General features: G+C 35.0%; 1 protein-coding gene and 1 long non-coding RNA gene across 2 annotated transcripts in view; both read left to right on the forward strand.

Annotated features, from left to right (window-relative positions):
* The window catches only part of fkbp16 (FKBP prolyl isomerase 16), a 93,010-nt gene that overhangs the window by 41,605 nt on the left and 24,137 nt on the right, over positions 1-27,268 (forward strand). The gene's annotated exons all lie outside the window — the stretch shown is intronic.
* LOC141378838 (uncharacterized) lies at positions 11,222-18,724 on the forward strand. Its single transcript, XR_012394334.1, has 3 exons — positions 11,222-12,148; positions 14,637-15,613; positions 16,685-18,724. It is a non-coding gene; the product is annotated as an uncharacterized lncRNA (long non-coding RNA).

Here is a 27,268-nt window from a genome sequence, read left to right on the forward strand (position 1 = left end):
GATTAAGGTCAATATAGCTTTTATGTAAATCACTGTCTCACCAATCCTCTTTTTTTCAACAATAAATTTATCAATCTCAAACACCTCCAGTGCTGCAGTGCTAGTTTGTGAGTGAAAGTTGATCTCTAGAGACCCTGGCAATAAACACAGACTGCCAGCTTGTGAGTGACCAGCTGTCAAGTTCAGTCAGATCCTGGCCATTCTAACAAATGAGTGCTTAAAAAACGGGTTCACTTTAGGTCTCATCCTTCCTACGGCGATCAGAGGAGAAAGAATGTAGAGGGTCAAACTAATAAGGCTGCTATAATTAGCCTCCCAGATGTGGACAGTTCCTCCTTGACAACCCCTGACATCCCTCTCATTAGCAGCAAAGTGTGCAGATCTGGGCATGTGGACACAGACAGGCCGGGACACAGAGACCAGACTCAACCTTGTATAAGAGCTCTTTATGAGAAACTCAATGCTTGGATGAGAGTTAGGGCTGAATGATATATATACAACTGATATATATATATATATATATATATATATATATATATATATATATATATATATATATATATATATATATATATATATATATATACAATGATACATATATGATATATATATACAGAAATAAAACTGCTATTGCAACATGTCTCTGCAAAGGCTGAACTTTGGGTTAATAAATAGCTTCTGGTACACCTGTTCGAATCTTTATTAATGCTAATGTCTAATCAGCCAATGAGATGACAGTAACTTAATGCATTTAGGCATGTAGATGTGGTTTAGGGTAAGGTTGCACCAGCTGTTTATAAGTTCTTGCTTAAACTGCAATGTAAAGTCCACATTAGATACTTGGACTCTATTTTAATGATCTAGGCACAAAGTCTAAAGCACATGGCACAAAAGCATGAAGGGGGTTTTTGAATCTACTTTTGCCATTTTTAGGATAGAAAAATATGGTTTGTGCCATGGCGTATAGTTTAACAGGGTTGTGCTTATTATCTAAATGAGGTATGGGTGTGTTTTGAGCATAATGTGCATTAAACCAATTTCATCTCCCATTCCCTTTAAGACTCAGTTGCGTCACACCATGGCACATTTGCTATTTACATGACAGAATTTGTAGGCGGAAAAACTTCACTAATGAGAAAACAGTTAGACTATCTGCAGCACGAGGATAAAGAACGAGCCTCCTCCATTCGATCTCTTTACTTTTACTCTTTACTTCTTTACTTTCATGGATAAGAAAACATTGTTGTACTCACTCCAGTGAAAACATCCATTAGCCTACATATTTAATTTTGTTTGTTAAGCGCAAAGATTGGTTTCAAAATTATTTCTAAATTCAGTTCTAATTTTCAGCAAATGAATAAATGAACATTAATAACAAAGTGTGGTCAAAAAACTGAGTTATTTCCAAACACATGTCCTATTCGTATGCCCCATATGATCAAAAACTGGACAGGTAGAAAACTTTAAGCTTGTTTTTATTCTAACAAATATAAATATGCATTTAATAAATAATACTGTTAATAATAATAACATAATACAAAAACAAATAGTCATGAATAAACTGAAAAAAAGCCCCCTGAGATGAAGAAGGCTCGGAGGCAGTGGTTTTATATTTATGTATAAAATAATAATTTTTGTAATATTATAATCCTTTAATTCTTTTTCATTTATAAAGATATAGGCATATTGCTGTACATACTGTGGGTATTAAGCACTGTGTACACGTTTAAGGCACACATTTAACACGCTCTGTGCTGGACTTTAGACCAGCTTTCAACTTGTCAATTGCGCAGTCTATAGTTTAGCATGTTGTTGTCTATTATATATTATTTCCAAATGGTCCATGACTTACAGCTCTTTGTAACTTATTTAAGTTTTTTCTTCTTAACAATGTGTGAAATGTGAAATATGTTGCTTTGAGTGTGATTTGTTGGGTGTTTCAGATAACAAATCCACTAGAGGGTTTTGTGTACAAATTTTGCAAATCTGAAATCTGTAACTTAGGGAATATTTTGTTGCTTATCTCAGACGCAGCTGCAATAAGTTGGGGCTTGACTTACAGATCACAAACCACTTAATGTAGGGAGCTTTCACACTAGACCTTTTGGTCTGCATCTGGGTCCATTTGACGTCAAAGTACGGTGCGTTTAGCTAGTGTGAACGTGTCTTCTGAACTCAAGTGCGCACCCGTGAACCTTACCTGAGTCCGCCTGAAAGCGGTGGTTTGTGGTACGGTTCGTGCAGGAAAACAGAAAACAGATGTTGTGAGCACAAACCGGCCGAGGGGGAACAATCGAACTTGAGATTGCACCTTTCCTAAATGTAACCAATATTGCTTTCAAAAGCAAACAAAAAAGAAAAGTGCACAGTGTATACATAATTTTACCTCGATTTTACATTGTTTTTATCTCTTTTAAAGAACTATGCTTCACTGAGCTCAAACTCAAGTGCTCTGCATTACAAGCACTGTACAACACTAAACAAAGCGAGCTACTGAGCAAACTGACTATATGCCAAAAATTGTCCATATGTATTTGACAATTTGTGTTGTGTGTGTTGTGCAAAGAACTGTATGAAAAAAAATTATCTGTCAATAATATGTCCCTGTAAATAATATTAGTGTGAAAAAGATTCAAGTGTGAAAGTTCTTCAAACTAAAAAGAAGTGGCCCTGTAACTGCCCTGTAAAATTTAAAAAACTGCTGTGATATGTATGTTGAAATATGTTTTTGTGGTAAAAAACTGAAGCACAAATTTTCAATGAGCCTGTGTAGCTTGGTTAGGAGCTCTTTTTTTATTTCTTGAAAATAGATATAACATTTCAGATTGAAAATACATGCATTTTTGTATAGCCATAATGTTAAATGTGCTACAAAATCCAAGCCTATAATACATTTATCCAAAAAGACCTTTTATTTCTATAAAATCTGAAGACAGGTATAAAAATGTTGGATATTTTCACAGAGGTTGATTCAAGAGCAAAATGTACTATTCCCACTAGATTAATTATTTTCATAATGATATGGTTGACATTTCTTTGATCGTTATTTTGCAGATAGATTTCTTATCTTTTAACTGGATTTCATAAGTTATAGCAGCGAGCAAGAAGTGGTTTGGCTTTTTAAAAGAAAGGAAATTAATTTTTGATGAATATCTGTTTCGATGACATGCGTTTCCTTGTCAGAGTATCATACATTAAAGGCAGATCTGCTGGAAGCAAGCTGTGCTTTACTGTCACAAGGATTTTCAATCCTCTTTTGTCAGAATTAGAAAATACCGAAGTCTTTTTCCCTAGACACTGAGCCAGAGGAACAGAAAGAGACAAAGAAATGGTTGACAAAAGATGAGGGACAGGTTGTAGTGTTACTGGGAGACAGACTTTGTCTGAAGAAGAGATGATTCATTTAATTTAGTAGGTAGCATAATACTCATCTGTCTGATTTTTTTCATGTTTTTGTCATTTGAACATCATTGCACAGAACGTCCTCTTCTCGACTGTTCATTTTTTCAAGTAGTCTGGAAACAATTTGAGAACAAAGTTAAAATCCATCAGACCTGACTGAATGACACATTGTTTTGAATATTAATAATCATGATGAGTCAAAAGCACATCAATTTAAATATTAAACATTCCTTTGAGCAATCAAAAGACAAAAACAATGCAACCTTTGTGCAGAAATATATTCCAGGGAAGCTAAATATGAGAGTTAACATTTACTGGTAAGAAACTCCCCAGGGTAATCCTGATTAAAATAACCAGTATTGCCTCTAGCATGCATCCAGTATTTGCATATCTGTCATCAAGGCAGACTATTTAACTAAGTAAAGCATTAAAGGGATAGTTCATCAAAAAATGAAAATTAGCTCTGAATTTACTCTATTCATCCAAAATGCAAAAGACTTTTTCTACAGCAGAACATTAAAAAGTTTGCAGCTGGTCCTTGGCGTTTTATTAAGTGCTAATCAATAGATAAAATATACAGACAGACGTAAAAGAAATCATTTTTCTTCCATAAGACCGCAGTGCTCTTTCAGAAGCCACGGTAATTGGTTTTGTTTTGCCTGAATGTTTTTTTTTTTTCATTCTCAAAGTGCCAGTAGCTGTTGACTTACATTTAAGGAATCACCATGGACCATAGTTTCAGCTAAATATATATATATATATATATATATATATATATATATATATATATATATATATATATATATATATATATATATATATATATTCTTTATTTGAATGAACTATCACTTTAACTGCAATACAGAGCTTGTGCAGCTGAGGCCTAATGGTTAGAGAGTTAGTCTTGTGGTTCAAAGGTTGCTGGTTTGAGTCCCGGCACCAGCAGGAATTGTAGGTGGAGAGAATGAACAAGCAGCACTCTTTCCACCCTCAATATTACGGCTGAAGCCTTATTTATACTTCTGTGTTGAATGATCACTGTACTCCTTGCACATACACTCATCGCCACTTTAGTTGGAACACCTGTCCAACTGCTCGTAAACGCAAATTTCTAATCAGCCAACCACATGGCAGCAACTCAATGCATGTAGGCATGGTCAAGATGATCTGCTGCAGTTCAAACCGAGCATCAGAATGGGGAAGAAATGGGATTTAAGTAACTTTGAACGTGGTGTAGTTGTTGGTGCAAGATGGGCTGGACTGAGTATTCAAAACAGCTGATCTACTGAGATTGTCATGCACAACCATCTCTGGGGTTTACAGGGAATGGTCTAAAAAAGAGAAAATAATCATTGAGCGGAAGTTATGTGGATGCAATTGGCTTGTTGATGCCAGAAGTCAGGGAAGAATAGCCAAACTGGTTTGAGCTGATAGAAAGACACTAGTAACTTAAATAACCACTCGTTACAACCGAGGTATGCAGAAGAGCATCTCTGAACACACAACACATCCAGCCTCGAGGCGGATGGGCTACAGCAGCAAAAGACCACACCGGTTGCCAATCATGTCAGCTAAAAACAGGAAACTGAGGCTACAATTTGCACAGGCTCACCAAAATGGGACAATAGAAGAATGAAAAAACAATGACTATTGTTGCTGACCATGTCCATCCCTTTATAACCACAGTGTACCCATCTTCTGATGGTTACTTCCAGCAGGATAAAGCACCATGTCATAAAGCATGAATCATCCCAGACTGGCTTCTTGAATACTAGGCAATGAGGTTTCTATTTTTGTGTTATCAGTGTTTTGAGTTTACGTCAGAAATATGTGCGATGCTGCTGTAGTTCAAACTCACACCCGATCAAGGTAGACAGAGGAGAAAACTTATGAATGTTCACCAAATATAATGATAAAATATACTCAAAACAAAAAACATCTAGAGCTTCGCCACGGGACTCAAGACTTATTGTCAATGGCCCCGCCTACAATCATCATCAGTAAAAAGTCGACCAATCACAGATCTTGAACTCTGCGTTGTCGTAGTGTGTTGTTACAGTTTTTGAGAGGTGCACATCAGGATCCATTTGAAGGGTATGGGAAAATTTTGAATGTGCAAAGGCTACACCAGACATACTGCTAAGACTCGACACAGAAGTATATAAATTAGCCTTGAGGTAAGTCCCTTGAAGGCACCAAACCCCAGAATGCTTCCTGAGCACCATGCACAATGCTTCCTGGGTGTGTGTCTTCACTGCTGTGTGTGTGTATACTTCGGAGTATGGGTCACCATACTTAACCACATGTGACTTCACCTTCACCTTATCTCCAGCATGTATCACTGCACATGAACTTCTGGATGAATTCACAGATTCACATTACCAAAGGCATTCTATGTTTTTGTGTCACATAATTGAGGGGTGTACGAAGTAATGACCTGTAATCAAATCTCACAGAACATTGCTTACAGAGTAAATCGTAGATTATGGTAATTTTAGATAATGTCTTTAAAGGTAAAGCGTGTAATTTTTGGGCCACTGGTGAAACCCAGTGTATCCAAAATTGTGTATACTGTTGAGGTTTCATGCTGCATTTATTTCAAGGTGGCAAATAAAGTATGCTTTATGAAGTAGGAATGCAGATTCAGATGTATTGCAAGGCTGATTTACTGCTTTTTAGTGTACAATATTGTAGGCCATGGATGTTAGTAAAACTAAAATGAAAACAAAAAAAAATGTTAATTGTTGCGTGAAATAAAATATGAAGATAAATAAATCTTCAATTGAAGTGAATAAAAACAGCATTTTATTTAACATTAAGTTTCAAAATAATTAGATTGATTAATAATACCACATTCAAACATGTAAACAATTAAATAGATAAAAAGAACACACACATTTTTTTAAATATTTAATTAAAATTAAAGCAAAAAATATTAAATATAAATAAATATTCATAAAGTTATAAAAACTGAAAATCATAGTATAGTTATATTGCTAAATTTTATACTAAATATACAAATTTAACAATGAAGTAGACATATTCTAACAGAGAATTAATGTCAATTAAAATGGTAACAGTACGTTTCAATTACTATTGTATTACACAATTTTATTTGAAATAACTGAGCTAACATGAACTAACAACGAACAGCTGTATACTGTAACCAATGCATTCTTCATGATGAGTACAAATTGGTTAATGGACTGACCAATGTTTATTGAGGGACCTAATTGTAAAGTGTTACCTCTGAAATTAAGTTAAAAGACAGTACTGAACAGTTAGTACAAACAAAAACAAATACTCTGACTAAGAGTCTACGATAAAAACAGCGGTTTTTGATTACATTAATACCATTGAAGTCATAATCAAACAGAAATGAAATTAAGAAATTACTCTATGTATTCCTATTTAAGTCACATTATTAAAGTGCAGTATGGACATGTAAACACTTCAGTTAAACTACTAGTGTTCTGTTGTACTTTTTGCTACATTGTGCGACCGGACACACACACGGCAGTTGTTAGGCATTTGACAACAAACAAATGGCTTTAATGATAAAAAATCTAAATGATTAAAAAACAGTTTAGGTTAACTGAAATAAAACTAATAGAAAGTACTGAACAGCCTGTACTAATGAAAACAAACTAAAATTACATACGAAATGACTAAAATCAAAATGAAAACTGAAATACAGTAAAACATATAAACTAATCGACTGCACTGGATCAGACTGTTTTCAAACAGGTTTCTCTGAAAACTCCACCATTCTGCTATTGGTCAGTTACACACACAGCTCCGCCCACAAACTCACATCATTGGTTGAGCTGTTGCTATATCTAACTGCTAAAACAAACAGAGAAATATTTTGATAGCACCACAGAGCCTCAATGTTTACACTTTCAACCTACAAATAGCTTACTAAAACTTGTCTCTCTACATATTTTCCTGTTTAAACTTAAAAAAAATATGAACACTGCAGTTCTGTAGCAATGTACAACAGACAAGTTAAAGGCAGTCTGGTTTCTTGTTGTCCCTCTGTTGTGGTTTGAACTCCATTCGGTCACACGTCACCATGAAATCTGACAGCCATATACTTAAAGCCTCCATCATACATCCATGTCCCTCATCTATGATTACTGTGTAATCAGCCCTCAAAGAAACCTTTACGAGTGGCAGTATACACACACGCACACACAAATACAGCAGTGAAGACCCATAAACCAGGCAGTGGTGCTGGCGCCGGTGGCCGCAGGGCTGAGATTGGGTTCATTTTAAAGGGCTGAAGAAGCCTGCTCCACATTATGAGCACTTCAGAAGAGCTTTCCCTCAGGCACTGCACACTTTACCGCCTTGATCCCTGCTGTTTACACCCTCACTGCCCGGACAAGAGGAGGAAATAAAAACAAACAATACTGTAAGCATTTGACAAGCCAATTTCCCATAAATGATGGGCCTTTCTTACAACTCTAATAAGGAAATGGTTGGAATAGTTTAAGATATGCAAAACCACAAAAAAACATATTATAACTTTTGGCATCATGGCAGTATAACTTCAACAACCTGTTTCTTTTTCACGTTAATGATATTTATAGTGATATTTTATGGACAAATAAAAAATTTTCCTCTAGTTCTTTACACTACTCCAAATAAATACCAACATAAACTTAAAAATTCAAGCAGTTCTTCGCACAACATCAAATAAATACCACAACACACCTTAACAATGTCCATAATTTTTAGTCAGTTACATTTGCCTCATCTATCTCTGTATAAACAACTTTTCTGAAATGGTCAGTTTGCTCGGTAGCTCACATTGTATGGTGTTGAACTTATGTTGCAATGCACTTTACTCCTACATTTGCTTTTGAAACACAATAGGCTGGGTTTAGTAAAAGATTTAGGTCAGTGGTTTGCTTGTCAATCTATACAAGAATACAGAGACATTAGGGTTGTGTCGATAGACGATGCCATCGTCCATCGCCGATGGCTGATACACATCACAATGCTGAGCCAGCATCGCGATCCTCCGCCCTGCCCCGTCGCAACAACCTGCTCGGGAAAAATACACACTCAGGCCCTGTTTACACTAATATGTCTTAGTTTAAAATGGCATTTTAGAACTAAAACGATCCACATCCACACTGGCTTTTCATCTAGCATTTCTGAAAACCCTCCTTCCACACTATACTGCTGAAAACACACATCACGTGACCACACACACACTCTGTCGTGCGCTGCAGCATACGCATTGTCTGAGCTACAGCAGTCTTGGGCACAAAATCCTAGAGAGCAGTGCACGTCAGACAGTTTATCAAGGTAGTACCGCTGCATCACATCTCACTATAGTTGTTAAATGTGATATTTAATTAATCTTGTCTCTATCTAATGACTCTTGTCTTTAAATTTAAATCAGGTAACGAGGCACAGCGTCAGTACACTGCTCCAATATTTCGCTTTCATGCTTGTACTTAAAAATTATAGCGAAAACCTCACATACTGTTGGTTGGTTCCTGTTGGTTGTGCAACTTTTTTGGTTGCTGTTGGTTGTGCACCTTTTTTACCAACCAAGTTTGTCCACGCCATTATAATGACACAGATCCCTCTGCCTATTCATGCCAGAGTCCTGTGGAAAAAGGCATTGACAGGTGTTAATTTGTGTGTGACTTATCTGTATTTATTTATGATTTGGTTATGGGTAAAACAAAGACCATGTGGATGATGTAGTTTAATCGATAGGCTATAAATAATTAATTCATTATAAATTAGTTAATTATTCATAAATAAATAATTAACTCATCGTCCAACGCAATGTTTTACATTAGACATTGTACAATGCTAAATTGGTCGACATCATCCAACCCTAAGAGGCATATAGTTCCATCAAGAAATTTCCATCAAGATGCCTTTTATGGTAATTCTATAGTTATTGATCAAGTCTCATTCTGCATATGCTACACGACCCTGGTTTCATAGGCATGGAGTGAATGTGTTTGACTGGCCTGACTGCAGTCCAGATCTGTCCCCTATTGAAAATATAGAGCAGATGAAGTCTTGTATCATTCCAGATTAGTATCCATAACAATTAGTATCCCTTTTCACTTCCCAAACAATTATACATTATTATAATGTGAATGTTAATGTAATACAGTGTTAAAAAAAACCTCTGTCATATTTTAGAGCATATTTTAGAGTTTTTTTTAAAGCAGTTTTTTTTTGTCAATGAAAACCCTGTAAATACTATCTTCAATTAAATAAAAAAAATCAATTAAATAAAGATTAAACATAATTAAAACATCTTACTTTTACAAAACATCCCTTTTTTTGCATTTTGTGTCAATAAAAAGTGTTAGATAATAGGCTGTCTTTATGTAGTCAGTTTGTAACAGAACATCTGTGACATGACACTAAATATAGGAATAAAATCATTTCTATCTGCATTTATGTCTTGACAGTAAAACATGTGTCTCCCTAAAGAAAACCCTGTGACTTCCCTCTTGTTACATATGTCGTACTATAAAGCACTTTTATGGCCAGCACGTACAGCAATAGGTTATTGCCATGGAAACCTATCAAAGACACTTGCAGGGCATTTCCTTCATTTGCAGACTCACATGATGAAAAGAATCAATGACGTCAGACACCAGAGACTGTTTATCTTTCTTGTTTTTCTTTTCTTCCTCCTTCCTCTACTGGTTTTCACTCTGCTCATTTACACTGCACATGAGTCAGGAGCATTTGGTGCCCCAGTCACTGAGCAGATCAGATTTGTCCCAAAGAGATGACACTAAATCATTGATTTTTTATTTATTTTTAACCCAGAACTAGTGCTATTTTTGGCATCTATTATATAAAAAGCAGGCTAAGAAATGAATGTCACATCTGGGGAAGCATAGTTCCATTTAATTAACAAGTAAAATAAAGAAGTATGACGTCAGGTTGGATACTCAAATAATTTCTAGAAAGCATCCATCTGTTGCTTCCTACGGACATACATATTATATGAAGAGTTGCAAAAACATTTAAGTGCCGTCTGAAATTTCCATCGAGACATTTTTCTTAGCTACCTATTTTATGTTGAGTTATTTTCTTTAAAGACCATGAAAGGGACTTATTCTTTTGATAAAAGTGATATTACTGAACCTACACTCAGGAGCCTGATAAAATTGCTCATTTTAGAAGAAAATTTAAGACTGCATTTAGAGGTTTTTGCATCTAAGCTCTTTTTATGTACTTTATTTATATTTTTATTCAACATAATGCAAGATATATATGTATACAATCTCATTTAGACTATAAATATAAATATATACATTTTTTAAAGATTTTGGGCCCTATTATACACTCGGCGCAATGCGGCGCAAACCGCGACGCAATAGTTGCTTGCTAGCTTCAGCTTGGCACAAGAGTCGTTTTGACGTTTTGCGCCACGCAGTTTAAATAGCAAATGCATTTGTGCTCATATGTGCACCCATAGGCGGTCTGGTCTAAAAAAGGAGGCGTGTTGAGGCGCATTGCTGGCGCGCTGCTATTTTGAGAAACTATAATAGATTGTTCAATAGACCAGAACAAAGCCAGTCTATTGTTCAGCGCAGAGCGCTTTAGTTGCGCCTCGCTTACACATTGCTTAATACAGACAGGATGTAGAACAATACGCTAATATCTTTATATATGAAAAAGTATTAAAATATTGAGGATATATATAGGATATAATAAATATATATATATTTATATATATAAATATATATATATATATATATATATATATATATATATATATATATATATATATATATATATATATATATATATATATAAAGGATATAAATATAAAGGATTAAAATATTACAAAACATATTATTTTCTAGCCTACATAAATATAAAAACCATACATTCATGCCTTCTTCATCTCGAGAGCCTTTTTCAGTTTATTCGTGACAATTTGCTTTTGTATAATGTTATTATTATTAGCAGTATTATTTATTATATGCATATGCATATTTGTTTTAATAAAAACAAGCTTAGATTTGCACACCTGTCAGGTTTTGGACCATATGGGGCATAGCATGTGTATTAGGAAATAACTTTTTTTTAACACATTTCGTTATTACTGTTCATTTATTTGTTTGCTGAAAATTAGAACTGAATTTAGAAATAGTTTTGAAACAAATATTTGTGCTTATCAAACGAAATGAATTATTTATAGGCTAATTGATGTCTGTGCGTACAAGAAGTTTCCCTATCCATGAGAGTGAAAGTGAAAGTAAATAATGAAGAGGCTCGTCTCTCATTCTCAAGCTGTAGATGCTCTGTTTAACTGTTTTCGTACTAGTGAAATGCTCAGTTTTTCCACTTACAAAGTCCTTCATGTAAATAGCAAATGCGCTGTGGCACAACGCAACTGACTCTTAAAGGGAATGGAAGATGAGACTCTGATTGGTTTATTCTTAACACACACCTATAACTCAAATTAAGAAAATAAGTTCAACCCTTTTAGACCATGTGGCGCGGCGCAAAGCTGATTTTTCCATCCTTAAACTAGCAAAAGTGGATTCTGTCACGCCCTTAATGCTTTTGCGCCCTACGCTTTGCACTTTGCGCATAGATCGTCAAAATAGGGCCCTTTATTTGGTACAACTCAACTGTTTTATGTTGAATCCACTTGCCTTTATCAGATTTGTGTTGGGACAACATGAGTTGGATAGAACCATGCACGGAGTACATATAATATTTCCTATTGGCAGAGGTGTGGACTCGAGTCATGTGACTTGGACTCGAGTCAGACTCGAGTCATGAATTTGATGACTTCAGACTCGACTTGACAAAATATAAAAAGACTTGCAACTCGACTTGGACTTGAACATAAATGACTCGGACTTTCACTTGGACTTGCGCCTATTGACTTGTAAAGACTTGCTACTTTCTATATAAAGCCCAAAGATTAAAAAGTATGTTGACACAGAACGCTCTATCTCTGCGTGTGTGTGCGTGTGTGACAGAGAGCATGCACGCATACTTTCGACCACTAGCGCTTTGTGGCGCACTTCCGTGTTTTTGCACCAGCGGGAAATTTGAAGATGCCATTTTCATTCTGACTCGGAGAGTAAAATAAACACATCCGCAATCTGCTCCTTTTGTTTTGTTCAGCGGATTTATAACATCTGTCAAAGGTAAGAGACTTTACTACCCGCAAAGTGTTACTGTTGTGCAAAAGCATTGTTTTACTGTTGTGTATAAGACAATGAACTTCAGTTTTTTTTAAACCAAATTTACCCTCTTGTGATTTATTTCATATAATTATGAATGAACATGGCTGTAATTTATGTTTTTGCACTTGGTCGTTTGTGTCAATGCGCATATTATGTTTTATTTTTGTGTTTTGCCCATCCTCTGACAGTATTTTCTAACTATTTAATTAGTAGTAACATTAATTACATGCCATAATAACTAGATATATAATTTATTTTTAAAGCTCTTAAAACTGTGAAAAAAGTGTTTTGTTATTTTCTGGTGACATTTTGCAATAAGGTTTCTTTAGTTAATCTATGTACTAACATGAACTAATAATGAACTATACTTCTAAACCTTTATTAATTATAGTTTAACATTTACTATTGCATTATTACAATTTAAAGTTAAGCTTGTTAACATTAATGTTAATGCACTGTGAGTTAACAAGAATTAACCAATAATTTTATTTCCATTAATTAAAGCATAAAATAATGAATACTGTAATGAACTGCACTGCATTGTTTGTTCACATTAGTACATACATAAACTTAATTAATTAATACAACCTAACCAACAACAAAACCCTGTCCATGCCAATAGATGTGTTCAGGGGCCCTGTGGAACAGCTTTTCCTCAAAATGAAGAGGATGACATGGAAAATGTCCTCCACAATCTCATCAATAATGTGGCAGACAGCAGAGACTAGTTCACTTTATTTTAGTTGCCATGATAAAATGGGATTGATAGTGAGATTTATTTAAAGAGTGAATAGTACAGTAGGCAATAATGCCAAATCTAGTTTTTCCTTATTTTTATCACAGTTACATTTCTGCTTGCGTTAGTTATATTTTTGTTTAAATGTTTTTTATTTGATTAGTATGGTGAACCTTTTGGATGTTTAATAAATGTTTGTAAAACAAAATGCATTCTTTACATCCAACCTCTATTATCTGTGTCTTTAAGTATTTAAAAACTGGAAATATCTCATCATATAACATACAGCCAAAATGTTATGGTTTATTAGATAAAAAATTTAATATGTAAGTCTATTTTAGTATTTTGGTTATTGTTAATAAATAGTGCCTCAATATAAATCATATCAAAAAGCACAAAAGGAAGAGGAAACACAAGACTCAAATTCTGTATATAATCTCTGAGAGTGCGCAGGAAAATGTGTGTGAGCAGTGCATATTTGAGAGCGAGAAAATTTGCGCGTGAGCAGCGTATATTTGAGAGCTCGCAAGCAGTTTTGTCCACAAACAGAGGAAATCGGTGTACGAGCATCACACAAGGTAGAGAGCAAAGTTCTTCATTGTTATGTGAAGAAAACAACGTTATTGTTTGTATGAAGTAGCCTACTTCATTTAGAATGTATGTGCAACCATTTTACATTGCTGCTAGACAGATTCGCATCTCCATCTCTTTAGCACACACGAGATTCAATTGACAAAATACCAATTTCACTCAATTTTACTTTGCAGCATACAGGAGTTGTTGGTCTACTGCTGCCTCATTGAGGTTGTTTATGTAGTTTTAGTTAATCACAAGTTGATCACTGAAGACATAACATAGCACAACTAAACTTAATGAACTAGACAGCAGTAGACCTGCAATTTCTGTGATGTGAGGCAAAATGGAGTCTTTTTTTTGGTGGAACTCATTCTTGTGCAATATGCTGTGTAGACGAGACGCAGCACTGTTTAGCACTTTTTTCAGAAAATTACATTTGTATCTTTATATATCTAAGCAATGTTCTTTCATTAAAAAAAGGTTTGTTTAATAAATACAGATCTTACAGCCATACATTAAAAAGACTCGAAAAGACTCGAAAATCAAACTATAGGACTTTGGACTTGACTTGAGACTTGTTGCCTTTAACTTGGGACTTGACTCGGGACTTGCCTGTCTTGACTCGGGACTTGACTCGGGACTTGAGGGCAATGAATTGAGACTTACTTGTTACTTGCCAAACAATGACTTGGTCCCACCTCTGCCTATTGGAGATTGTCTAGCTGCTTTCCTGACTGAATCTGACTGTGTGTCGCATATAGCGTGTGGTGAAATCGGCTTTTATAGCTCTCCACATGTCAGCAAGTGTCACCTGAACTGCTCATCTGCTCTCCTACAATATAAAATCCCCCACACTGCTCTCCGTCTCGTCTCTACAGCAACTGTCAAAGCTCTGACCCCTCCTTGTTTGAGCAACTATCGCACTGTCTAACCAAACCCATTGCGCTGCCATTACTAAACCACAATGGCTGTTTTTACCCAGGCTGGCCCAGACACATCCAAAACAATCCCAGTAAAAGCCTAAACTAGAATCAGAGCAGACATGCTGCCATACTGGAGTCTGATGAGCACTGATACGCTCTGGCTCCAGCATAACCCAAAACAGTCATTCAGGCTCACTCGAGAAAAACAATTATTCTTTGGCTGAACTCAAAGTGGTAGTGTCATCATTTACTCGCCCTCATTTTGATTCAGTTCAGGCCTGTGTGCAGTCTGTCTGCCACGGAATACAAAAGGAAAAGTTTTAAAGAATGATCGTGCTGCTCATTTCCAGTAAAATTTTCCAGCTCCTTAAAGAGCATAAATTTACAGTGTAGCCCATATGGGCAAATCTTGCCTCGTTTTATTTTTTATTTTTAAACATCATTACATCAGTCATCTGAAATAATTAAAAAAATGTATTTGGTGCTCAAGAAACATATCTTACTATTATTATGTTAAATAAAAATAGTTAATCAGCTTAATATTTATTATGGAAACTTCAACATTGCTTTAGAGTTTTTGATGAATAGAATGATCAGTAGATCCTTTTGAGGAATGTAAACAATACCAGTGGTCCTAATTAGGGATGTCCAGATTCTATCCCTTGATTGGAAATCGGGCTCGATCACATGGTTTTAGACTCGATTGGAATTGGATGTTATCTCCCAATCAGGACTCGAAAATATATGAATATATTTATAGTTATGTGGTGGCACTAGGGTTGTAACAATATACCGGTATGACGGTTTACCACGATTTGAACGTGCACGATTATCATACCATGAACAATTGCATATCAACGGTTTTAACCCTTAAAGACCGAGACAGCCGCCCGCGGCTAAAAATAAGTATTGCTCTTAAATGTTTAATAACTTTTGATCCGCTGATCCGATTCATACAATTCAAAGATTGGCATAAAGAAGAGAGTCTCAGCTTTCCAGTGCTGTATCACATAACGCGGACTTTCAGAGGCTCCGGAATCAGTGCGGTTACGTCATCAACATTTGACAACGCTGATTTGACAAAGACACACTCGTCACTGTGTCTCCGGACAAACCAGACATGATATATTGATGCATTGTCCCTCCTCCATGCCCAGATTGGTTCAAACTCGCTATATCACAACCAATAAGCATAGGTTTCGCTTTTGTTTGTGGACCAAGCTTTTTGAACAACACGGAATGAGAGATAGGCATACATTTATGCGCGGCTAAATAAAACGCAAAAAAAAAGTTTTGCATGAAATAATTCTCATACTAAGTACTTTTGCATGCACAGCAGCACAGAAACATGACAAAACAGTGACACAGCAAAGACGAACTGCTGCTCTTGCTGTTTTCAAAAGACACAAATGAAGGTGCAGCTGTTTGTCTGCATTGCAGACAACCATATCCAAATCCATATCGATAGACAACCATATCCATGCTGGCACATAAAACCCTTAGGATGTTCCATATTGAATCTAGTTTCGTTATGTAACTATTTATAGTATAGTAAATATTTATATCTATTTTTTACTGAGGATTTGCACCATGTTTATTTGGACTTTATTTGGACTTTGACACATTATTTATTATTTTCTTATTTTTTTATTTGTTCATTGTAAGTGGTGTTGTTTATAGTAACTAAAAAATATATTATTTGGAAAAAGTCAAATTTGCTTCACTGTTCTATTATTTTGTAACATTTGTAACATACCGTATACCGCGAAACCGTCAAACCGTGGTATTGTTTTAGACGATTATCATACCGTGAAAAATTCATACCGTTACAACCCTAGGTGGCACAGAGTGGCAGATAGCTCTTTCTTGACTTCACACAGAAACAGCAACGCGTGTGGCATGACATCACCTTGTTGCAAAGACGATATTGGTTAAATGCAAAGAACATGGAAGCAGCTTGAATCGAAAAATGCAAGAATGTGTGCGGTCTGGAGGTATTATAAAGTTGATGACGACAACATTACCATTGCCAACATTGTGAGACATGTAAGAAGATTTTTGACAAACTACTTGTTCTATAAGATGTACCCCATAATTTGTTCACCACAGACATATGGAGTTCGTCCTTAGCTCCCATTTCTCTACTAAGCCTTAGCACACAATGGATTCACTCCATCCTGGATCCTTGTTTCTTCACTCTTCTTAATTTTTTTTTTAATGTATTATAGAAGTATCGGATCGGGTTTCGGTATCGGTTAAAATCAAATGATTCAAACCCGGACTCAAGAGCAAAAAACCTGATCAAGACATCCCTAGTCCAAACGTATTCCCTGTTTTACATTTTTATTTTTCATAAGCTTCCGAGAATCCAAGAAGGTCCACATGTTTATAAATAATGTTATGATTGCTGTTTTAATGTTAAGTCATGATTGAATTGCCTCTTGTTATAGTTATGAACTAGTTTGACAATAAGCAGGAAATGTTCATGGGCCACATTAAATAGTCTATAGACAGCATTTACTCAAGATAGAACTGTTATATAACATTTTCCTTAACCTTTACTCAACTTTTGTTCAATTTAGTGAATCCTTGTTGAATACAATAATCCGTTTCCTTACAAAAAGCTAGTGTACCCAATGAACATTTGAGTGCTAATTTCAACTTTAGCATTATGTTTTACAGATTCTACGTCAGTGAGGTATTCACTTTTTAACCAAAAGCCTTACAACTACAACATAAAAACTCTCTACATAACATGCAGTTCACTAGTAAAAAATGATCTCTTGTTCAAAAACAAATTATAAATTTCATATGTTCTCTCCAGATCTCGTCACATGCTGAGAACTTGATATCTCCTGCCCAATTTCAGTAATGCTTCATTAAAGCCATTGAACAAATTCCAATAATGATAATGCAAATAGATCCAACACAAATGGATTTTCTAATCAACTCTACATGTTAACTACAGTACTAGTAAATATGATTAAAATATGGTCAGCAGAATGTCTGTAGAGGCGCCATCAAAAAGTGTTAGCAGACAGGGGAAAGCTCCAGTGTTTCTGGTTTCTGTTCTTATTTTAGGTTATTTCCAATTATGCCTTGGGTACATGTACACAACACTGTTTTCAACTAAAAACTGTTTATGTGTTTTGGGTGTTCATTTACATGACAGTGTCATTTTGGGGGCCTGAAAATGCAAACATTTGAAAATGGGTTTTAAAAGTGCAGGTTTTGGAAAACTGTTTTGTTATTGTTTTTTTGTGAAGACAGTGATGTCATGAGCATGCGTGTTCAGTCTATATGCAGGATTGAGTGCTCTGACAACCAAAACACCAGACTACAGGACTATTTGTGTGCAGACGAGTAGTGTATTTACAATGAGACATCTCCGTCTACTGGCCAAGACTTTTTTTTTTTTGTATGTTGATATGTAAATGTACCTTTAGCACTGATTGGTGTTACCGGAGCCTCATTTGGTTTCCTTTGTTTGTGAGACTTATGATTCAATAGCCACTATAGGGAAATTAGAAAAAGTAAGAATTCACAAACGACAAACATCTCCACTGGATATTTTTTGTAAAAAAAAAAAAAATGCTTTCAATTTTATTTTATTTTTTAAATATTTCCCAAATTATATTTAAAGAGCAAGGAAATTTTCATAGCATGTCTGATCATGTTTTTTCTTCTGAAGAAAGTCTTATTTGTTTTATTTCAGCTAGAATAAAAGCAGTTTTTAGTTTTTTAAAAACTATTTTAAGGTCAATATTATTAGCCCCTTTACGCATTTTTTTTTTTTGATAGTCTACAGAATAAACCACCGTTATACAACAACTTGCCTAATTACCCTAACCTGCATAGTTACCCGCCTAGTTAGTTTAATAAAAAAAATATCTAGTAAAATAAAATTTACTAATTAAATAAATATACATTGTGTTTGTTTGCTCACACACAGCCAAGACAAAATTAATTAGTTTACTTATTGGGAGGACTTGTTTTCAGGTCCAACATTTTTACTAAAAGGTGTTTCAAAGGACAGGCTACAGTTTTATTGATAGGATCTATTTTGACTGGGGGTTAGATCCAGGACCTCCTTCTCATTTGAGCGTCCTCTGTGCTTAAATCAGCCCCTGAGGACCATTCAGCCCTGAGGGTTTATACATGGACCTTTTACAACGGACTTTCTCACCTGCCACCTAAATTTCTTCAGTTTCAAGTCCTCAGGGCTTCATCAAATACTCGTATTTCTCATTAAGGCTGTCTGGAAAACAGATATGTGCAACGGACCATGGGAATTATGCAATATCTCATTTATCAGCTGGGAGCTTTTAACAGATTAACTATGATTTTAGGAAAGGTTGCTGTTTAGCAGAATCACATATACAGTACAAAGTGCCTAAAAAAACTCACATTTTTCTCAAGGTCTTTATTCATTACTAAGATCAAAATTCCCTGAGCATGATTCTGAACAGATGATTAAATTAAATTAAATCTTACTGGAGGGTCATACAAAATGTCAATTCCTGCAGATTATTGAAATAAAATGAAATATAATTACTTCGATTTTTGATGTGGTTTGAATAAATGATTCAAGGATTCAGTGACTTCTCTTGCATCATTAGTTGATGAATCTGCATTTCAGAATAAATCCCTCAAATAATTGATTCAATCACTCACTCAAAGTAGTGCTGCGCAATTAATCCAAATTTAATTAAAATTTTGGCTTCCAACAATTATAAAAAAAAGAGGAAGGTAAAACATTCATAGCGTCATATCCACCCCCCTTTCCAGCTTTATGCATTCGTTCCACTGCAAAGCTCAGTTTCACTTGAAAATTAGTAAAAGCCTCCCAGCAGGCACACAACATCATAAGACGTTAATATTAGGTTAGATTTAGGTTGTGAAGTCAGGTGACCAAAATTCAATGTCTAATCAGCATTTAAAGACAACGTTATTTTGACGTCCAATAACGACGTCAAATGACATTGATATTTTGTTCATTTTAGGTTGTGTTGGAAAGTGACCAAAATCCAACATTGAGCCAACATCTTAAACCAACGTCATATTGATGTCAAATACTGACATTTATTTATCAGGTATGACGTCCACTAACGTCAAGCTGTAACATCATAAGACATTGGTATTTGGTTGATTTTAGGTTGGACATTGACATCGGCTAATTTGTCACCTTGGGATTATATCTGCGTTCTGAATGATTTTAAGATATTGAGCTTCAAAAGTTTAGCATTCCATTCCATTTATAAAAAACATCACATAATATTGATAAGTTGTCAATTAATAAGAACATCAATAACTCAATTTTGACAAAAATGTCAGATATAACCTTATAATTCTAAGGTGATGAATTTTCATTTCTTAACAAAATGCAACATCCACATGACATTGAGGTAGAACATTAATCTGACATCATGTTTATGTCCTCTGCCTGCTGGAATGTATTTTAACATGGTTTTTGCAGCATGAGACCTGCTTCTTTTATTGATTTGTATTCGATTTATTCATGTTTTTAGAAGCGCAAAAAGAACTCATCCTGTAGTGTATTCAGAAAACACACATCTAAAGTCATCTTAAAGTGAGCGCTTCAATGGTCAAATACATTCAAAAATGTGTCAAGATGTGGCTCCTATTATTCCCCATTTTTTATGAAGAAATAGCTGAACATAAGAGTAAAGAATGAAACGGCACATAAAAGTGAAAACAAGCAGAACTGATCTTAAATCGACAGCATGCTATATTCCTGCAGTCAAGTGTTTTATCATTATTAATTAAACAACAAAATACAAGGACAAAATCATTCAAGGTTTTTGATGGTTTCAAGCTTCAAGAGTTCACACTTAGATATTGCTTGACACTATTAGCAGGTTTGGCATGCTGTCCTGGGAGAGAATACTGAGCTCTGAAAAAATTGACCCAGGGCTTCTGCCTGGTATCCTCTATTCTGGTAAAGAAGGAAAAGGCGTTGTTGGGGTGGAGAGGGGGATAATTTCAAAACAAAGATAAGGTGGGTGAAATCAGTCTTTTTATTGTAAGCTTAAATCAATCTAATTAGATTATTACTGATTACAGATGAGAGACCACCCTGCTGAAAAAAACACCTTAAACCAGCAAAGGCTTGTTGGCTGGTTTTAGCTGGTTTACCAGCCTGGTTTTAGAGCCATTTCCAGGCTGGTTTCCAGCTATTTCCAGCCTAGTCTTAGCTGGTCAAGCTGGGAGATGACCAGCTAACACCAGCTTGACGAGCCTAACCAGGCTGGGAGCCCAGCTAAAACCAGCTGTGTCCATCTTAAATCAGGCTGGTCAAGCTGGTTTTAGTTGGTTTTAGCTGGTCATCCATGCTTCAGTGAGTAACCAGTCTTGAGCTGTAGGGTACTGAGCCACTTGAGCCACTGGCTTGCATGGTTCGGGACCTGTAGAGCTGCACATCGATGGATTGCTCTTCAGTGTTTGGACTCAGTATTGAATATTAAACCACACTGAACTTTAACTGTGAAAACTGAACTGACACTGTTTTAATTTACCACAATATTCTATATGAAGCTGCTTTGACACAATCTACATTGTAAAATCACTTTAGAAATAAAGGTGAATTTAATTGAATTGATATAGCTGTGTGTTGTTGAGATGATGTTGAAAAGACACACACACTGTGTTATCCATATAGGCCGATAAGTGGCAATGTAACTTTACAAAGAAACACTACAAACATACTGATTTGTAGTCTGCCATTTTTGTTTTGGTGGCCAAGTTCTTAAATGTCAGCTGAATCATACATGTACAAACACAATTTTCAAATTTGCCACAGTTTTTGACACAAAAATCCCCTTTTGTACTTGTTAAAATAGCCAAAATGCCACTATATTGTAAAATACCAAACTACTTTTATTTGAAAGCAATGCAATGACAAATGCAATGGCAAATTGTGCAGCCCTTACATTATTTTCCAGTCAGTCTGACCACTGTATTAGATATACAAAATCATTAGCATTGATTCAATGCACAAATCCATATATTAATTCAGCTTTGTGTGTATCTCCACACGTGTCCGTACATGTGCTAGACCAATACCTTTAAAAGAGCTGCATCTGTCAAAAAAGACAGCAAGCAGGTGGAAGCAGGGACCTGATTTAATTGAAAAAATGACTCACTCCTTCACAAAAGAAAATGTAGTAGCTGTTGGGTCCAGAAAATCATGACTCACAGGTGGGGTTTCATTTAGAACTGATCACAGACCCCATTAAACGCCTCGAGTGGGAAACCAATTAGCATTGTCACAATACCTGACGCTTGATTCACACTCACGATCAAAGCAAGATCATCCAGTGTCCCCAATGTCAATTCGCTCGACCCGGAGGAAGCCCGGTTTTCTGCCATTTCTTTGACAGGAACGCTTTGTTTGCAAAATAGAAAGGCTTATTAGCTGTAATATTGAAGGCTTTGTACATCTGTATGTAAGACATGCTTTCAAATGTGCCAGGGGAGCACTTTAGCTGAAGATTACATGTCACGTCTTATGGTAATCTCTTCTTAGACGCAAGCACAAAAGAGAGTTTGTTCCTATATTCAGTGGACTATATTACTTTAGGTTTTTTTAAATGAGTTAAGGTTTGCTATTTTATTTTAGAAAGGCTTATACTAAATATCCATGTGCATTTCAGTCAGATTCAGTACAACAAGATCAAATCATTCCAGAGTTGAGAAAAACGTTTGGCAAGTCACTATACACAGAACAGAAGAGAACAATAACAGTAACTAACAATAACTAAAGATTTAAAATCAGGACTGGATAATTTGATTATTTTTTTTTTTTTTTAAGAAAACAAGAAAACAAACATGTTTGATGTGCACAATTTAACAGTAATGGTGTAATAACCTTTAAACTTTAAGCTTAATTTTACATCATTTTGCAATTAAATCCTAATCCAATCATGACAAACTATATATTGTTAGAAAAGTTTTATGTTTTTTTAATGTAGCAAAAGTATCAGATTAAAACGCATTTATTGCCACTCTTCAACCTGTGGGATCATTAATGGTTACATTTTTAAATCGCAATATTGTATTATACACCAGTGTTTCTTAACCACATTCCTGGAGGACCACCAGCTCTGCTCATTTTCCATGTCTCCTTAACCAAACACACCCAATTCAGATCATCAGCTCATTAGTAGAGATTGAAAGACCTTTAATGGGTGTGACAGACAAGGGAGACATTTCAAACATGCATTGTTGGTGGATCTCCAGAAACTGGGTTGAGAAACACCGTTCTAAACAAACCCATCATCATGAACTATACAGTATGATTTGAAAGCTTACAATTTCTAGTCAATTGATTTTTATAGATAGTAATGAGAAAAAGACACTCGTCTGAGTAGTAAAGCATTGCTTTGCTACAGCAATCCACATAAAGTGAGGGCAACAGTTAAAGGTTTAATATGCTTTTTCATTTTAATTTAGCATTGTGTTTAATAAATTAAAATATACTTCAATTACTTTATATTATATTAAAGTATATTAATTTGAAATATTGATATCAATATTTGTATTCTGTAAGATTTTATTTTATTTTATAATAATGTTGACAATAACAATGACTTTGAATAAAATTGTATGTGACATAATAAAGACCTCATTCTTTCTGCAATGGAAAGAAAAAAACATGTGGTTTTTAAAGCCTCCAGGCTCTGTTATGGGCAGAAGCGAGTCATGCCATAGAAACACTGGTGGTTACAGGTAATGGACTCTTTCCAGTTACCAGATCCTCCTTTAATAACAACACAAATGAGCAAACACTCACTTCCACACAAAGAAACAGAAACAGTCTCTGAAAAGGACAGAGAAATAAAACGGCAAAATGCCAAAGTGTCAATGTCAAAGATCAGGCTTCTCTTTTCATTGGATTACTTTTTTTCATAAAATGTGCAATGATAAAAAGTCAAGTTTAAAGACAAGCCAAAGCAAATAAGCATCAAGTCCAGAGAAACAAATACATTTGTGCAGCACAAGTCAGTTCCTAATGCAGTGGGTTGGTTATGGTTGCAGTTTTTGTGAATACTTTAATAATAATAATAATAATAATAATAATAATAATAATAATAATAATAATAATATATGATCAATGAGTCGTCACATCATACGGTTTTATGTTGATTAAACTCGTTAAATTAGGTTAATTGGTTAAATCTTTTTAAAATTCACATTATTAAAGTAACTTTAAACAGTTTGTATGAAAAAAGTTAAAAATGACTATTGATTTAAACTTATAATTTCTTAAGCATCATATGACACTAAAAGCTGGAGTAATGGAGTAATAAGGCTGAAACTTCAGGTTTAAATCTAAGGAATATTGTTTGCTAAATTATTAAATATGAAAACAGTTATTTAAACTTGTAATATTATTTTTTTTTATTGTACAGTTTTTAATTTATTTTTAGTTAAATGAATGCTGACAAGAATAGACTTCTTCTAAAAACCTAAAAAAAAACAAAAAACATACTGATCCTAAACTAGAGTGCAATGTGTGCAATCCCAGAGTGCTCGGTTTCAGCATGGTGCCATGTTACGTAATGAATATACTTTGACCTGTTGATAAACACTTAAGCTAGATTTTGGCCAGCATGTTATGATATGCAGTGCTGTGTTCAGGATCATTGACATTTACCAGTAAGCAGACAGGAAAATGTATTTACAGTGGCATTCAGTACATCAGTTGTGTGGTCATATGAGGCCTGTGTTGTGGAAATATCTCATGTGAATATAAGCGTTCACTGTTCAGCGTTCACCCCCTCTGCTCAGATTAGCTTCTGTACAGAGAGAGTTGAAATAAAAGCGAATCATAGCCTGAAGTGTTGTGCTAAGCCGACAGATTGATTACTGACAGCTACCTTAGATGAACTTACTTTACATTCAGTGGAAGAAAAAAGTATTTTAGATAAAAGAGAAAGTGACTTCAGGAAAAGAAAGATCAATTACTATAACTGTTAGATTACAGGACTTGAGGTATTGCACAAAATTAGAATTAAGAAATCCAGGATAACAGAAAACCATCTAATTTAATCAGGATACAGTCTGTTGAATGTTTGCTGATACAGGATGAAAACATGCGGCTATGTCAAGCCTGGTGTAGATAGCCAGAATAAGTACACAGGATCTATCACAGAATAAATTATGCAAATATAGATAAAACTGATGTGAGCCAATCAGGTAATGAGTTGGAAAACACCTATCTTGCCCACTGATCTGGTAACTACCACTGATCTGGGAACTCCCATTACTTTCTTCCAGCATCTTAAATGGAAACATTTGAGAAGGTGAAACATATTAACAAAATAACCGTAGTTCAATTTGCCTTTAATGTGACTACGCTAAAAAAACAGATTGAATGGATTTGCTTAACTTTTAAGTGGTTGCAAACGATTAACGTGGGGTGAATTTAAACAAATACATTTAGTTGAACATTACTAAATGTATTTGTTTATTTAAATTCAGCCCATATAAATTGTTTGCAACCACTTACCTTAAAGTAAAATTTTGCAATACAATAAACTTTTTTTTAAGGTGGTGGACATTGATGTTAATCAGGGAATTTAAAAGTAAAAGGTTAAGTAAGTTAGAAATAAATATGGTGGTTCATTCTGCTGTGGCAATGCCTGAGAAAAAATAAAGAGGATAAGTTGGAGCAATATAAAATAAAAAATATAAACAAATAATAAATAATAAAATAAAAATAATGAAATAAAATTATAAAATTTTTAATAATTAGGAATTCAAAATCTATTTACAATTTACTTTTTAAACTCACAAGCTGGAGAAGATGAATGAATGAAAATAAAATAAAAAAATGGTTAAAATTCAAAATAAGTAATAATTAATTCAAATTAAATCTACTTACAATTTAACTTTTTATATTCACATCAAATATGATGGTATATTCTGCCTAAAAACGAAAAACAAAACAAAACAAAAACAAAATGGTTTGGGGCAGTAGCAGTGCAAGCTTATCTGGCGCTCTAGGAAAATGACAGTCATGCTACCTATTCGCGGACGAAAGTGAAGAGCGGGGATGGGGGTTGGTCGGGCGGTGTCTCGGACAAAAGTGATGGGGTGTCAACATGCTGCCCCTAATAAAATGCCGCCCTGCTGCCACATTACCCATGCCTAAATCTGACAATGTGTGGAGGCTGGAAGGTTGCTGGGTTGTGGCTGGAAGGGTGTCTGATATGTAAAACATATGCTGGATAAGTTGGCATGTCATTCCGCTGTGGCGACCCCTGATGAATAAAGGGAATAAGCTGAAGGAAGATAAAATAAAATAAAAAAATGGCTAAAATTCAAAATAATTAATAATTCATTCTAAATAAAAATATTTACAATTTAACTTTTTAAAATGTACCTTATATTTATCAAATATGCTGGTATATTCTGCTGTGGCAACCCCTGAAAAAGAATTAAGTGAAAAAACAAAGGAAGCTGAAAGAAGCAAAATAAATTAAAATAAAGTAAAGAATAAACCTGGGCGTCACGTTGGCGCAGTGGGTAGCATGATTGCCCCACAGCAAAAAGGTTGCTTGTTCTAGCCTTAGCTGGGCATGCTCTCCCCGTGTTCGCGTGGGTTTCCTCTGGGTGCTCTGGTTTGCCCAAGTCTAAAGACATGTGGTACAGGTGAATTGGGTAGGCCAAATTGTCCATAGTGTGTGTGAATGGGAGTGTATGGGTGTTCCCAGTGATAAGCTGCGGCATCTGCTGCGTAAAACATATGCTGGATAAGTTGGCGGTTCATTCCACTGTGGTGACCCCGGAGTAATAAAGGAATTAAACCGAAAAGAAAATGAATGAATGAATAAATGAATGAATAAACTAAAATTAATAATATTTCAATTTCAAAATAAGTCTATTAGCAATCAAACTTTATAATTATTCTTTTTAGAGTTCTATTTCTATATTTTGTGTGTTTATTTTTAGTTTAACATGCAAATTGAAATTTTACCCTAGAAGCTAAAGCTCAAAACTAATAAGAGATCTCAAGACAGGGGAAGAGAGAAAAGGGTAATATGATTGAGATCAGGTCTGCACCGTCTGTCTGGCCCTAGACACAAACACTGTTGGACACACATAAATGTGTCAATACACTACACAGCTGAAATATGCATGAGGTGGCATATAACAGAGCTCTCACCTTACACACAGCTTCGCACGCCAATGACAATGAAGATTCAGTGACTGGATCTCATTTCACAGAGAGGAAGGAAGTGAACTGAACCTTAGAAGTGTTATTGTTAATTTGCTCTTTTGTCACATACAAATGATGTGATTGGCTAATGAAAATGGGGGCGATATTATTTAAACTACAGTTTTTCTTTGTTTAATGGTTTTAATTTAGACAAAATGTACTGATAAGGGTTTACAGT

Source organism: Danio rerio, chromosome 18 (assembly GCF_049306965.1).
Source record: "Danio rerio strain Tuebingen ecotype United States chromosome 18, GRCz12tu, whole genome shotgun sequence".
Lineage (NCBI taxonomy): Eukaryota > Metazoa > Chordata > Actinopteri > Cypriniformes > Danionidae > Danio > Danio rerio.